Source organism: Leiobunum rupestre, chromosome 1 (assembly GCF_980474605.1).
Source record: "Leiobunum rupestre chromosome 1, qqLeiRupe1.1.hap1, whole genome shotgun sequence".
Lineage (NCBI taxonomy): Eukaryota > Metazoa > Arthropoda > Arachnida > Opiliones > Sclerosomatidae > Leiobunum > Leiobunum rupestre.
In genome coordinates this window covers 94,253,898-94,268,018 of record NC_143384.1, presented here as the reverse complement: position 1 = coordinate 94,268,018, position 14,121 = coordinate 94,253,898, and the positions used below count along the sequence as shown (strand labels likewise).

At 37.5% G+C, this 14,121-nt stretch overlaps 1 long non-coding RNA gene across 1 annotated transcript; it reads right to left on the bottom strand.

Annotated features, from left to right (window-relative positions):
- Nucleotides 1-5,183: 5,183 nt before the first annotated feature.
- Nucleotides 5,184-6,385, bottom strand: LOC149969002 (uncharacterized). Its single transcript, XR_016480742.1, has 4 exons — nt 6,188-6,385; nt 6,041-6,119; nt 5,528-5,768; nt 5,184-5,432 (listed from the first exon to the last, which is right to left on the bottom strand). It is a non-coding gene; the product is annotated as an uncharacterized LOC149969002 (long non-coding RNA).
- Nucleotides 6,386-14,121: the final 7,736 nt, after the last annotated feature.

The window sequence follows — 14,121 nt, the reverse complement described above, 5'->3', positions numbered from 1 at the left end:
TAATTAATATTTAGGTTAGCAGTGCTATATGCGTAGTACAATTTAAATATAAAATTGTTACTTGCCAGCAATTTTGGGGTAAAGTGTAGAATAGCTCAACCCCCCCCCCCCCCCCGATTTGTTTATATATATATTTTTTATAGAGGGCAAGATGGGGATTATTTTAATGTTAATTTTTTTGCGGAAATGAATATATGCATTTTCAAACATTGCCCTTTCGCAGTGAATTTTCCCTAACACGATTCTTCAAATTACTAGATTTTAATGCGTTTTGGATAACCTTAATTTTGACCTAAATGGCGTGCCACAGACTTGTATAAACTAAAAAGGAAACAAAACTAATTTTATTATTTTCTCGCTAAACTCACAAGCTTCTAATGCTACCAGGGACATTAAAACTATATATCTGTTCTAAAACCATCAAGAGATCTGTAGCATTTAAGTATCTAGGTTTTTGGAATGAAAAGAATTTGAATTGGGAAAGTCTTAAGTAAATTGTAGCTGCTTAAACCCTTACAGGATCATCTGAGTACTGATTCTTTAAGATTACTCCTTAATACCTTTATTTAATCAATACTAGACTATTGGCTTATATTTTAAGGTACATCTAAGAAATGTGATTTACATGTATACCAATTTCAAAAATTACTTAATATTGTAAATAAATAGAAATTAACCTCCCTAATGGTGGCTAAAGCTATTGCTAGGTTTAACTATCTTCAATTTAATTTCCATCAAAATTTATTAGTTTTTAAGTACAATAATATACCTTCCCTACTGCCCTACATTTCAGAAACGCATTATCTCCAAAAAGCTGTTTTCGAGAAAAATCGCTTTTTGTGATTTTTATAAAAAAATAAGAAAATTAAACTAACTAGAAATGAGGAAATTAATTAATATGGGGTATTTTTAACGAAGATTCCGAATATGACATTACCAATGACTTAAATTACTTGGATGTTTGAATAATGCGACATAATGCGTTCTGAACGTCCCCAAAAAAACAAAATACTGCGCAGAAACGCATTATAAACACAAAATGCGTTTCTGCGCAGTATTTCATCAAAATTCCAACTCCTGAGTCAAAACAAAAACTCATTAAATGCAATTTGTTGCATTTCTAATTATTATCGGACGATTCCACAAAAATCGTGTTTGTCAGAGTACCTAGGCTTAGTTATAAGTTAGTTTTAAAGGAAAATAATCAAAATAATTAGTAAAGAATAACTTAAGTAAAGTAACTATCTTAACACAGTAAATATATTATCATAAGTTAAATTAGTAAAGAATAACTGGAGTAAAGTAACTATTATCTTAACAAATTGTATTATCATAACTTAATTAAAGATAATTAATTTATGATATTATCATAAGTTAATTATAAATAAGCTTAGTATTAAAATACAACAAGTCGGCCCAGGCCGTAATATTAGTTCCACATCAGTGTATTCGAATGGGCAAAGCCATACACCCTTAGTAGACACAGGTAGGCAAACTAATACAAAGCTTTTGAGGCTTTGTGATTTCTTATCGTTGGATATATAAATTGCCACCCTAAGTGAAAGGGTGGATGCCGCCCACCATCAGGAGACCCGGGTGGGCAAACTAATATAAAAACTGTTGAGCCCATGTGATTTCCTATAGTTAGATATACTATTTACCATCCTATGTTAAAGAGAGGCCACCGCCCACCCTCAGGATACACGGGTGGGCAAACCAATTCATAAGCTGTTGAGGTCATTTATTGACTTAACTTGCAAGGTAATTTGACAAAAAGCTATATTTTAAATTTCGATCTATTTGTGGTAGAGCTATAAACGGGTAGTCTTTACGTGAACTTGTAAGTTAATATACCTAAGTTTTGCGAATGGTATACGGCAAAGATTATCGAAATAAAATTTACCTTCATAGATATAAAACTACATATGCCCGAATGCCCCTAGTTTTTGGATGAGTATGGGAGTCCAATAATTAATAATGGCGGTACGTAAGTGTGTGAAGGGAAATAGAGTCTTCAATGCTTTAACTTTTTAAGCGTACGCGTGTTCTTAATAATATAATACCTTCTCCCGATAGTGACTTCAATTTATAATTGTTTCTCTATGGCTCTATTGCTTTTATTACCCAAAAGGAAGTTCGTCAGTGTGGATTGAACTCGTAGTTTGTCTTGAACCTTTTGTTTGGTGTAACGAGTGATGAAGTTTTTTAATGTCTCTTGTTGATTTATTTAAATAAGAAAATAAGTATCTCATTGGGGGGCTTTTAGAGCATTTATAAGTACATATGGGCATTTAAAACTTTCGAGCTCGTTTATTCGAGTACTCACTTTCGAGCGAGGCATCTTAAGCGAGCGTGCCCACCTACCACTGCTCACCACCCGAACATTTAAAATTTCCAAGCTAGTTTATTCGAGTACTCACTTTCGAGCGAGGCATCTTAAGCGAGTGTGCCCACCTACCACTGCTCACCACCTGAACATTTAAAATTTTCGAGCTCGTTTATTCGAGTACTCACTTTCGAGCGAGGCATCTTAAGCGAGTGTGCCCACCACCCACCACCCACCACCCGACGCGAAGTTTGAGGTTCACTTGACCTTAAACTCCGAAAATATACGAAAAATAAGGCGTAAAAACGGACGAGAATTTCGACAACTTAACTAGTCAACTCCCCCCGCGTCGCTAAAACTGACAAAAGTACAGTAGAAGTTCCGAAAAATTTTGGTAAGCTTCCAGTGGCCGAGAGCGTAAAGGCGTCAATAATCGGAGTTTTTGATTGTGAGTTCGAATCCCGGTTTCGCCTAAACTGCAAATTATTTTCGCAGCGCCATCTGCCGTGTCGTTGCTTTCCACACCAAACAAACAAACAAACACACACACAACACTTAACGACAATCCGTCCATAGCAATAGTCCCACTTCGATATATATATATCTCGATGTGGAACTAAAAATGAAAACATTTTATTTGTTAAAATAAATATTCTTAAATAAGGAACATTTTGTTCACAGCATTAAGTATTATAACTAATTTACATTATAACATAACATTCTATATAACGTTCTATTCTTCGGCCAATCCACGACTCGTTAGTAAGCCATCGCTATTGTTGTTTTCTGGCAGCTCCATCCAAAATAATCTATGAGTCACGGGGATTCGACAAATAATTCCATCAATTAGTTTAGTTTTCTTGGAAGGATTAATTGCCAATTGAAAAGTAGTCGGAAATTAAGGAAAAACATTTAAATATGACGTTTGCATGAAGTTCCATCCCTTTGGCGCAAGTATGCCCCCTCTAAGTGCAGGTATGCCCATAGAAAAGTACTCGGAAATGAAGTTAAAACCATTTATTATCAAGTTTTATTATTGAAATTAAATTAAATCCTTTTAAAGTAATTTTAACTGAATAAAGATATCTGTAAAATGGATAAACATTCAAAACCTTGTGTGAAAATGAAGTTATAAGAAATTTAAACTGAATAAAAATGTCGGTAAAATGATAAGCTGGCCAAGTTCGCTCTTATCTCAGCTAATGGTATGCCGGTATGATTTTTAGTAGGGGCCCCAGTGGGTCCTAAAACTAATCGAGAAAGTCTAGCAGACAATGCTATCGCGTTTGAAAAATTTATCGGACCAATGGGGATGTTAACTAATGATGTTCCCGCTAGGTTCGTGACCGAGCTAGAGGTCCTCTAAGCAGACGACGCGTTCTTTTATATGCCGAAATTATCCGTCGTCTGCTTAAAGGACCGCTAGCTCGGTCACGAACCTAGCGAGAACATCATTAGTTAGCATCCCCATTCCAACGTTACGTCCTAAGCAGCTGCTTATTTCCTGCACGATAATGGGTTTCTGCGCGGTAATTTTGAAAATTTGGCTTAAAAATGCGTTTTGTCAATTACAATATCTTGAAATCTATGAGATATAAAAATAAATGGAATTGAAATTAGGAATCAGCGACTTAAAATTAGTATAAAAGGTAGTGAAACGCAAAATCTCAAAATTGGACAATAATGCGTTTCTGAAATGTAGGGCAGCTGTAAGGTTTTTAAGGAAATTTACTGAATCGTGATGATTGATTGTTCACAGAAATATTCCTAGCCCTTGCTCAAAGATATTAATTCATCAAGGCGGGGGGAAGATGGCGACAAAATGCGAGTCGTGGACTTATCGTGGAGTGAATGAAATCTAAGAGAGGGGATTACATACAGGGGAAAGAAAAAAATATAAAAGAGGGGGAGATTCGAATTCAGAATGGAAACCCTTTGTCGTTAATCAATCACAAAATCTTTATTTAACACTCAAATTTATAAATAACACTAAAATACAAAACAAATTAACAAAATTGCGGGGGAACTGAGGGGATGATTTTAGTTTGCTTCTAGTGATGGTTAGGCCATTTCTACTGTGGTTCTTTTAGCTTTTTCCAATATACGAGGGGAATTTAAACACTAAAAATACACTCTTTGACCTTAAGGGCCCGGTGCAGAGACGATTTAAAAATTATCGTAACTTTACGAGGATTGTAAAGTTACGAGAGCGGATTTACGATGTCGTAAAGTTACGATTTTGTAAATCGAAATCGCGGTGCAGAGACAATTTTTCGGGCTCTCGTAAATGACGAGTCTGGTATTTGGGAATCGGTTTTTGTTTAGGCTCCGCCCACTTATTGACCAATGAGAAAGCGTTATTTTGACTCAAAAATTTAAACATTTGTTTGAAGGCTCAACTCTATTTTAAAAGTTACTTATTTTTTGTGATTTTACACATTTTAAGAAAACAAGTTAGCTGAAAGTATTTTTTTGAGAAAGAATATGTGGAAAATGAAACCAGGTGAAGAGAGACAACCAAACTTTAGTACAAGAGAACTTCAAGCAATTATTAATTGTTTGGAAGCTAGGCCTGATTTATTGAAAACCTACAAAAGTAGTGAAGATGTGGAGAAGGCCTGGGCAGAAATTGCCCACGAAATTGCCTGTATATATGGGTATGGGCCTCATAAGAGCGACAGTAAAAATAAGAGCTAAGTGGACTGATTACAAAAGCACCGTTAAAAAAAGGAGGTGTCCGTTTGCCGTTTAAAAAGAGAAGCTGCGTTGCACGGGATTAGAGGAGTTGATAGTTCACAAGTCAGGCACCAGGTTGGTTGTTTGTGCAAAGCTAGTGTTTTGAAATGAAACCACAATAGTCTAATTAAATTTTAATGAAAAGCTAGAAAATCCTCCATTGTAACAAGTGAAAATATTTCAGTGTAGCACGACTCATTGGCACTCCTAACTCTGGACTATTTCGGGTTACTCCCCTCAATATGCCAGCAAGTGTGGGTGGTGACGCTATAGATTTTTCACTGAAGAGACATGGTAAAATGGGCTTAGAAGTAGAATCACAGTTTCATTGGTTAAACATAATCTTGTTTAGCTCTCCCAAATTGATGAGCTTGCATGAGAAAAGAAGTTTAGAAATATGGAAGAGTTGGTCGCAGATATTGGTACATTTCAATAAGGTCACGTAAAAACTATCAAGTCCTTTACCTTATTTGTACTCTCATAAACAGATGCAAGAGCAATGGGTAGTGAAAACCCATTTCCTCCACCTAGGCCTACAATGAAACCTATAGGGCTCAGTTTCTTGTTTCAAAGGCAGATCTGATACTGATATCGTTGTTCACATTTTGCCAGAACAATCTGAGTACATGATTTTCACAGGTTTAAAGCTTGGTTCACATACGTTAGCAGCTTTTCCATTTTCTCTGTGTTCTTGCGTTCCACAGCACTACAGAAGGCCGAGTGGGAAATGAGAAAATACAGAAAATTTATCCCAGTGAACCCAGTTTAACAATTTGAAAATTTAAAAAAAAACTTAAATTAGGTATTAAATTTTAGTGGGAAAGACTTTTAAGATAAATGTAAGTACATTATAAAGTAATTTTGGGTCAAATATTCAGGGGAAAATCTACAAAACTCAAGTTAATTTGAACGATAATAATTGTGGCTATACCGTGGAATGTGGTTGATAAAGACTTTTGAAAATATTGATAAACTCACGTGACAGTTTAAAAAGAAGTCACAAAAGGCAAACTACCAGACACCCAGCACCTAAGCCTTCTTTAACAGCTGCTAACACCTTAGAAAAAACAGCTCAGTCAGTTGTGAATTATCAAGAAAGGTTAAATGCAATTTTAGGTTCAATACTTTCCGAAATGGTAGCCAAACGGTCACAAGATGCTTAACTTGGCATTGCATTTTCCAATCATTTAGAAAATGCAAATAGAATTCTTATTGGCATTCACAACACTCAAGTACCTGTTGAAAATCTTTACCTTGGTGTTACATCAATTCCACTTCCTAACCCTAAAACAAAAAATCATTGATATGTCTAATCTTTCAAAATAAAACTAGTGCAAATTATTAATTACTTATCTTTAGCACTAAGATTGATGTTTTCAAATATATTATCATCCTTTCATATGCATTATTTCCATCTATTTATATTTTGTAAACCACTCTATAAACTCATTGTTCATTATGTACCTCTTTCATTTTTCACAGCTGTTATTTTTTTTTACTCTGATCAGCTGGGTTTGTTTTCTAATAAGAAGCCTCCATCTACCCACCAGATTTTTTTCGCAAAATAAAAGGCGCCCTTTTTGAATTTTTAATTATTCAAATAAATTACCATGTTTTCTTTTAATATATTTTTTTATTGGCGAAGAGCAATTAATTTACATTGAAAAAAATATTTGAAAGTAATCGACGAATAACACATTATTGAACCAGTAATAAATAACAAAGAATAATATCACAAGAGAACAAAATCATTGGAGTTATTAGAGAAACTAGAGTTTTTAGTTCCAAAATTAGAATCCTTGACCACGTGATTACATTATAAGAAAATTTGTTCTACAAGTATGTCCCCAAATTAAATTTAATAATGGGAGAGGGCGGTTTTAATTTTAAAAATCAAATCATATCATAGAAAACTGAAATTATTCTTGATGTAAATTTCTTTGTCCATTCAAGTTTTCCACCAATTGATTTAAAATTTGATTAGCCCGAGCATGTAATTGAGCATTAGTGAGTTGACATGGGGGATCCTGTTCGCTTGTGCCATCTCGTTCTTCTACCATTGCCTCGGGCATTTCCACACCCTTGTCAAGGTAGAAATTGTACAAGATGACACAAGCGAATACAAATTTTCAAACCTTAAATCTGGGGCATACAGCAAATTGCCTCCTTAATCACTCCATGATCCTTGATACTGTGTATCTCTCGCCCATGTGGCCGTCACCCACTGTATACTTCCAGTCACGTAAAAATTGAAGCAAATAAGTATCTATAGAAAATAACAATGATTAGAAGTGGCAACATATGAGCATTAAAGAGCAACAAAAGGTAGGAAAATGTTAAAAGACCAAATTATTTTACAATGTTTTACACTCGGTTATTTTCCCTATGCAAATTTTTTATCCTCCGATGGTACATCTCCTAAAAACTGACCCTATACCACAAATTTTATCTGGTTTTGTTTTGCACCCCTAGCTCACGAAAGGGGTGAGGTATCTTCCTTCCCAGATATTTTCTTCAAACTTTGCCCAATCGCTTTTCTTACTCATTTACTACTCAAAATCTAAGCCTAGATAAATATCAGTTTTGAGTATGAAAGAGTAGGATTAAAATATGTATTCCAAAAGGTTGTACAAAGAGTTAACAGAAGTGTTTGTCATATAACCGGTGTTAAAGCACATAATAGTAGTAAAAAAAAATTACATAGTGATAAAAAATATATTCCTACCTGGGAAGCTGCAGATAGTGGTCTCAATGCTTCATGGTCAAGGTCGGGCCTTGGCTCTTTCAAAAGTTTAATGAATACCCTTTTTGGAAGTCGATAATTTGCTAAAAACTCTGTCTGACCAAAGGGTCTGGTCTCTCGTGATAAATACACTCATTTCCAACTGGTTCAACAACGTTTATTCCTCGATTAATTTCCTCAACTCTTCGCATCGCGAGCAGAGTGACAAACTCCGCCATTTTTGTTATCAATATTTCGCGTCGTTTACGTCTTTACGAGACCTCCAGAGCACTCGTAACTTTACGAGCGAAAGTCACTCGTAAAGTTACGAGCCTATTGTCTCTGCACACCATTTTCGCGAAAAAAATCGTAAGTTCTTTGGCCACGCCCACTTCCTCGTAAATTTACGAGGATTGTAAAGTTACGAGAGTGAAAAAACGTCTCTGCACCGGGCCCTAAATTTGTTAATGAAATTATCTCTTACTATTTTCTATGGGATCGGTTCCTATATCCCTACTCTCAGGCATCTTGGGCTCGAAGGACGGAGGGGACAGAAATTAATATACACTTACACTAAATAATAATAAACACTACAATTAAATACTACAATTAAAGATTCTACAATTAAACAATGACAATAATTAAATACACGAAGCGGAATGAACTCTCAACCTCGAGGGGACCTTTTTAACCCTTTTGTCGAACAATAGTGAGGGATTAAGCCTTCTTTCCAACAGTGGCGGCGCCAGGATTTTTCGCGAGGGTAGGCAAACCAAATAAATGGGCCCCCGACCCGGAACCCCCCTTTTCTCAACGAACTGCTTCAATAAAATAAAGTAGTGATGTACATGACGAACAAAAAAGTTCTAACAACAGTAAAACGAGTTCAAATATAACAGAACTGGTTTTATTTACTAGGAGATACCTCAAAAATTTCTAAATACATTATCGACAATTGTTTCATTGTTATTTATAAATAATTTTATCTCTTGGGACAATTTTGAGATCCATTCTAGATCAATTTGGGGCCCCTTATAGGGTGATTTTGGGGCCCCTCAAAATTTTAAGGTAGGCAGTGGCCTACCTGGCCTACCCCCTAGCGCCGCCACTGCTTTCCAAAAATAAATATCTGCGTTTTCACCGGCTACTTCGTATTTCGACCCTGGGTACTCTACAAGGGGGGGTGGGGGGGTTTATGATGGAAATTCTACTCTTCACTTGGTTTCGGTGTCCTCCGCTACGTTGTCGTCTCTCCGTTTACGGGTTTTCTCTTTCCTCGGCTTACGTAAGATGCCCGACACACGCACTTCACAGAACGGGACGTCTTTGTATTGCTTGTTTACGCGTTTCTTTATTCACACTTTTCTTTAATTCTCTTTATTTACTCGTCTACGGTTTGGCGGCCGGATTGCGGGTTTCTTAATATATTCTTTTACTTCACAAGCTGACGGGGGCGTAGGTACTTCGGGTTTCAGTCTGAAATGTCCGGCTAGGCGAGGGAATCGGTCTCGGTCATCTGGCTGTCTTCTCTCGGAATGGCTAGATATTGGGTGATCAACAGGTGATTCGAGGGTGTTGAGGGCATTATGCCTCTCAGACCTATTACTGCTCGGCTTATGTTCTTCCGATCACAATGTCTTGGCTGTAGGTCATCTAGGCAATCATTGAGGGTTGTTCCGATCATGTGGTTTGCATTGAGGGTTAATTAATATTTAAGCGCGACTTCATCGCACATTATTTTATATTTATTTCGACATGGTTTCTCTGGCCCGAGAAGCAGAGTTCTGTCCAGTTCTGTCCGTTCTGCCAAAAACAAAGTTATCTCCAGGTCTGCCAAAAGCAGAGTTCTGTCTTTTTGGGGCTCTGTCTATTGGTTTTGTTCCGATTATTGGGGGGCGGGGTTGAAACAAAAAGCAACTAGTGACCTCCCATTTTACTTAGGTCATTGGTGTATTTAAGACTCGTGTCAAGTCATGCGGTGGTGACGTTGTCCGATTTACGAAAGGTCGCTTGGGATTGAGGGGGGGGGGAATGCCAGAGAGTCTCGAGGTTCCCGATTTTCTGTCTCCAAGCGGAAACGTCCGGACGCCCTCTTGACCCTGTGGCGACGGCCTTGGAAAACGAGCGCTTTTTTTTGGTTATCGCTACCTGGTAGTTAAAATGGAATATAACCTGCAAAGCAATCTTTATGGAAGAGCCCTTCAATTTTTCAAATTTCCCTGTACAGTGGCGCCAAACACTTTTAAAGCCAAAGGTAAGAGCGGCCAGAGCTACAAACGTTGGTGTTCCACACCAAATACCCGAGGTTATATTCCCTTTAATATGAAGCCTGTGGACTTGAAATGATTTCATGGGATCGCTGTGAGCTGAGTTAGCTTTACTGGTTTAGTTCGGAAAGTTTTAGGGAAAATCTGGGTTGGGAAAGTTCGCTGAATGTATTGCACCATGGTCTTGTGACCGAGAGAAAAACACTTTAATTAGCGAGAGATTAATTTTAGTATTGCTGAAGGCAGGGATTTAGTTTATAATTTATTTTAAGAGAACGATTTAATTGATTAACTTAATTTTTATATATAAGGGAAGGTTAGACCAAATCCTATAAGCTATGTAAATTATACGGGACTCCTATGTACCAGTCATAAATTATTTAAGTTCTTAATTTTAAGTTAATTTCAATTATTTCTAACTCGCGGGGGTAATTTTTATGTATTAGATCTTAAAATTATACGACGTTTGGTATATGTGGCGTTACGAGGGGTCAAGAATATCCATTAAAATTGATTAAATTAATACTAAACAATATGTTCAAGACCAGATTGGTCTGACTCGGGGGTTTTGAGAATCGGTAGTCCATGGCCAACTTCGCGCGCTCACTACGCTCGCACCAGGCGGCCTACCCAAAGAATTTCAAATCCATGTATTGGCGCGAAATCTAGGCTGCGTTCAACAACTATCAACGGAGAAAAACCGCTGAGTTATCGTTGAGTTCTTTTAATCAACGCTACGTCACAAAAATCTAAAAGTTGTTGTACGATTTCTGGTTCGCTGACTTAACGAACAAAATATCGTCTGCTACCCCTCCTTTAACTTTGTCGTATGACGTCACGACACCGATAAGCAACGGAAAAACCTGCTCCTCCGACCGCTGACTTCGTTGAGCAACATGACGTAGGAACCGGAAGTTAAAAAAAGCGTACAGTAAGCTCAACGCTCAGCGCTGAGTCCGCTGAGTCCCGCTGAACGTAGCCAAAAGTTTGGTTTTTAGTCTCTTCGACGGCCGTCGGGAGCGCTACTTCCGGACCTTAAAGTCGGCTCCTTTTACGATATAAATAATAACATGGTTTTCTATGGCGCGAAACTTGACAATAATGAGTACATAGTACTGGAAATTATTTGAATATCAGAAAATTGTATTTATTAGGTTATAACTTAAAAGTTCAATTTCCATAAATAACCCCTCAAATACTTAATTACTTAGGTAATTTTTAAATAGTTTGTATGAATAGTTAAGCCTTGTTGGATTTTAGATTTGTTGTCTTTTAAAACAATTTTCGCGGCGGGAAATTCGAACACTTGATAATTACTTAATGCTGATTGATATCAGATTTATGTAAAAAGATATTTATTTCATTTTTCAATTATTATTTAAAATTGTTACATATCAATAATTTTTGTATAAATTACCCAAATATGCCTTCGAGTTGGGTTCCCTATGACCCATCTGTAAAAGGCAAAACACCTGGAGTTTCTTTCCATGAGTTTCCTTCTGATGGGGCATTGAGAGGCATGTGGCTAGTAAATATCTCTTGGGATAATTTTCAAATAAATGACAGATCAGAATTGAGCGTTGTATGTAGTTTATATTTTTGTGAAACAGATTACTGTAAAGGTCTTAAATTACGAACGCTGGAAAAAATGGCAATACCTACGGTATTCCCACAGTGGCAGTCATATTGCTAGTAGGCCAAACAGGCAAACCCTTATGTTATTAGGCCTAACTCCCAAGGGCGCGGGTGGTGGCACAAGTGTGGGAGTTGGTATAAAAGGAGGTAGCAGAGAAAGAGATAGGGCTTTTAACAGCATAGAGGCAGAGCTGTAGAGTCAGTGGTTAGTAGCAGTCAGAAACTAGTATGGGAGTGGTTAACTCCCAGCTAGCCTGCTAGTCAGTTGTAGTTTTCCCCCAGTGGCTGCCAGGTTGCATTCTCTTCCCTTGGTGGGAATATCTAAGAAATATTAGTATCTTATTATAATAGGATAGTTATTGTATAGTTCGCACTAAGGCCTCCGAAGGCACGCTACCCAACCTTCTAGAGTAGAGTGGCTATACAGTATCCAACTTATATGATACCAAATGCGTTGAGTACAGAGCCTGATACGCAACGAGCCACTTTAAAATTGTCAAGTTTGGCTTACGTAGCTGGTTTTGTGGTACAGAAAATGGAGCAAGCTGAATTTTGTAGCTTGTGTCTCGAGTGCATTTCCGGACCCTTCTCTAATTCACCACTTTTAGACTTTATTAAAACATCCAACAGAGGAGGTATAAGTTACCCAAATAATTATTTTGTAATGGTTCATTGAGGCAGCACTTCCTTATTTACGAGAATCAGCAAGAATTAGCGTAAATATTGAAGCTCCCGTGTTGCCGAAACTTACCAGGTGTCCAATTTTGCATTGCAATTTTAATGTCCCTCATGTCTCGAAATCTGCCAAATTTATCTGTGACAAAATAATACCACCCGTAGTTGATAACATAACTAGGACAATTTGATTTGAGAAAGTAAAGGAACTAGTTTACAAACCTCAATCGAGAAAACTTCTGAAAATGTAAAGGTCTTTCATCTTCATTATGGATTTTCATATTTTGATCACCATACACCAGTGATACTTCATTGTTTTCCAGGATTCTTTCATATCTACCATTCATAATTACCAGTTTTCATTCATATCTACCAGTATTCATATTTACCAGTGTTCATTAATATCTACGAGTATTCATATAATCATATTTACCAGCGTTCATTCTATTCTACCAGTATTCATACTTTTTTTACCAATGTGCATTCATGTTTTCATTCATTATCACTATTATTCCAACTATATATGTCTATAAAATTTAATGAAAAAATTCAATTATTAACTTTTACGTCAAACAAATTATTTCATAAAAATATTAAAAGTATTTTTTATGCTCATTACAATTAAGTTACGTGAAGGATACCAGTGACACTCTTCGTAAGTTATCGGAATTTTCATTCATCGGGGCTCACCGGTGGCTCATTACCTTGGACATAAAATCTTTATATACCGTTATTCCGCACAACGATGGTTTACTAGCGCTTCAACATTTCCTCGACCGTCGTCCCGACCGTTACCCTCCTACAGAAACGTTGGTACGATTGGCTGAGCTTGTCTTGACTCTTAACGCTTTCACTTTCAATGGGAAGTTCTACAAGCAGGTCAGAGGTGTCGCGATGGGTACGAAAATGGGCCCAAGTTACGCAAACTTGTTTGTCGGTTGGGCGGAAGAACTTTTCTTCTCTAGTTACTTGGAACCTATTCCTGAATTTCACGCCCGCTTCATCGATGATATCGCCCAGCTCGCCTCTTGTAGCCGCCAGGAGCTTGATCTTTTTCTAGACGCCTTTTGCCACATGCACCCCTCTTTGGAATTCGCTATCAGCGTATCAGACGTCTCAATATCTTTTTTGGACATGACTATCTCTGTCGATGGGGACGGCGTTTCCACGAGCATTTATCGCAAACCATCGGATAGTCGCTCTTACCTCTTACCATCTTCTTGTCACCCACGACACTCGACTAGGTCCATACCGTACTCCCAGTTTTTACGTCTTCGACGTATTTGCTCCTCCAACGACGATTTTCAACGCCAAGCTTTGGAAATGCGCGATAGTTTTATGAGAAGAGGCTACAACGAGAATGTGTTAACATCGGCTCTCAATCGTGCATCCAAGACAACTAGAAACGAAGCTCTCGCAAACAAAATTCGTCCTGAACCAACAAATCGTCCCGCGGTGGTTCTAACTTACCATCCACAAGTTCGACAGGTCGAAAACATCCTTCGTAAGAACTTTCACCTACTACAGATCGACCAAGACACGAGGGATGTTTTCACTGAACCGCCCAGGTTCTGTTACCGTCGCGACCAGAATCTTCGGTCGATTCTCGTTTCTAGTTCGTTACCCGAAGATGATCCATCCGGCACTCATTCCGGCACCACGAGATGCAATCGCCCTCGTTGCAACACATGCGCTTATGTTAGTTCCGACTTGGTGGTTACAACCCCTAAATCGAACTATCATATTAAAGGATCCTTTTC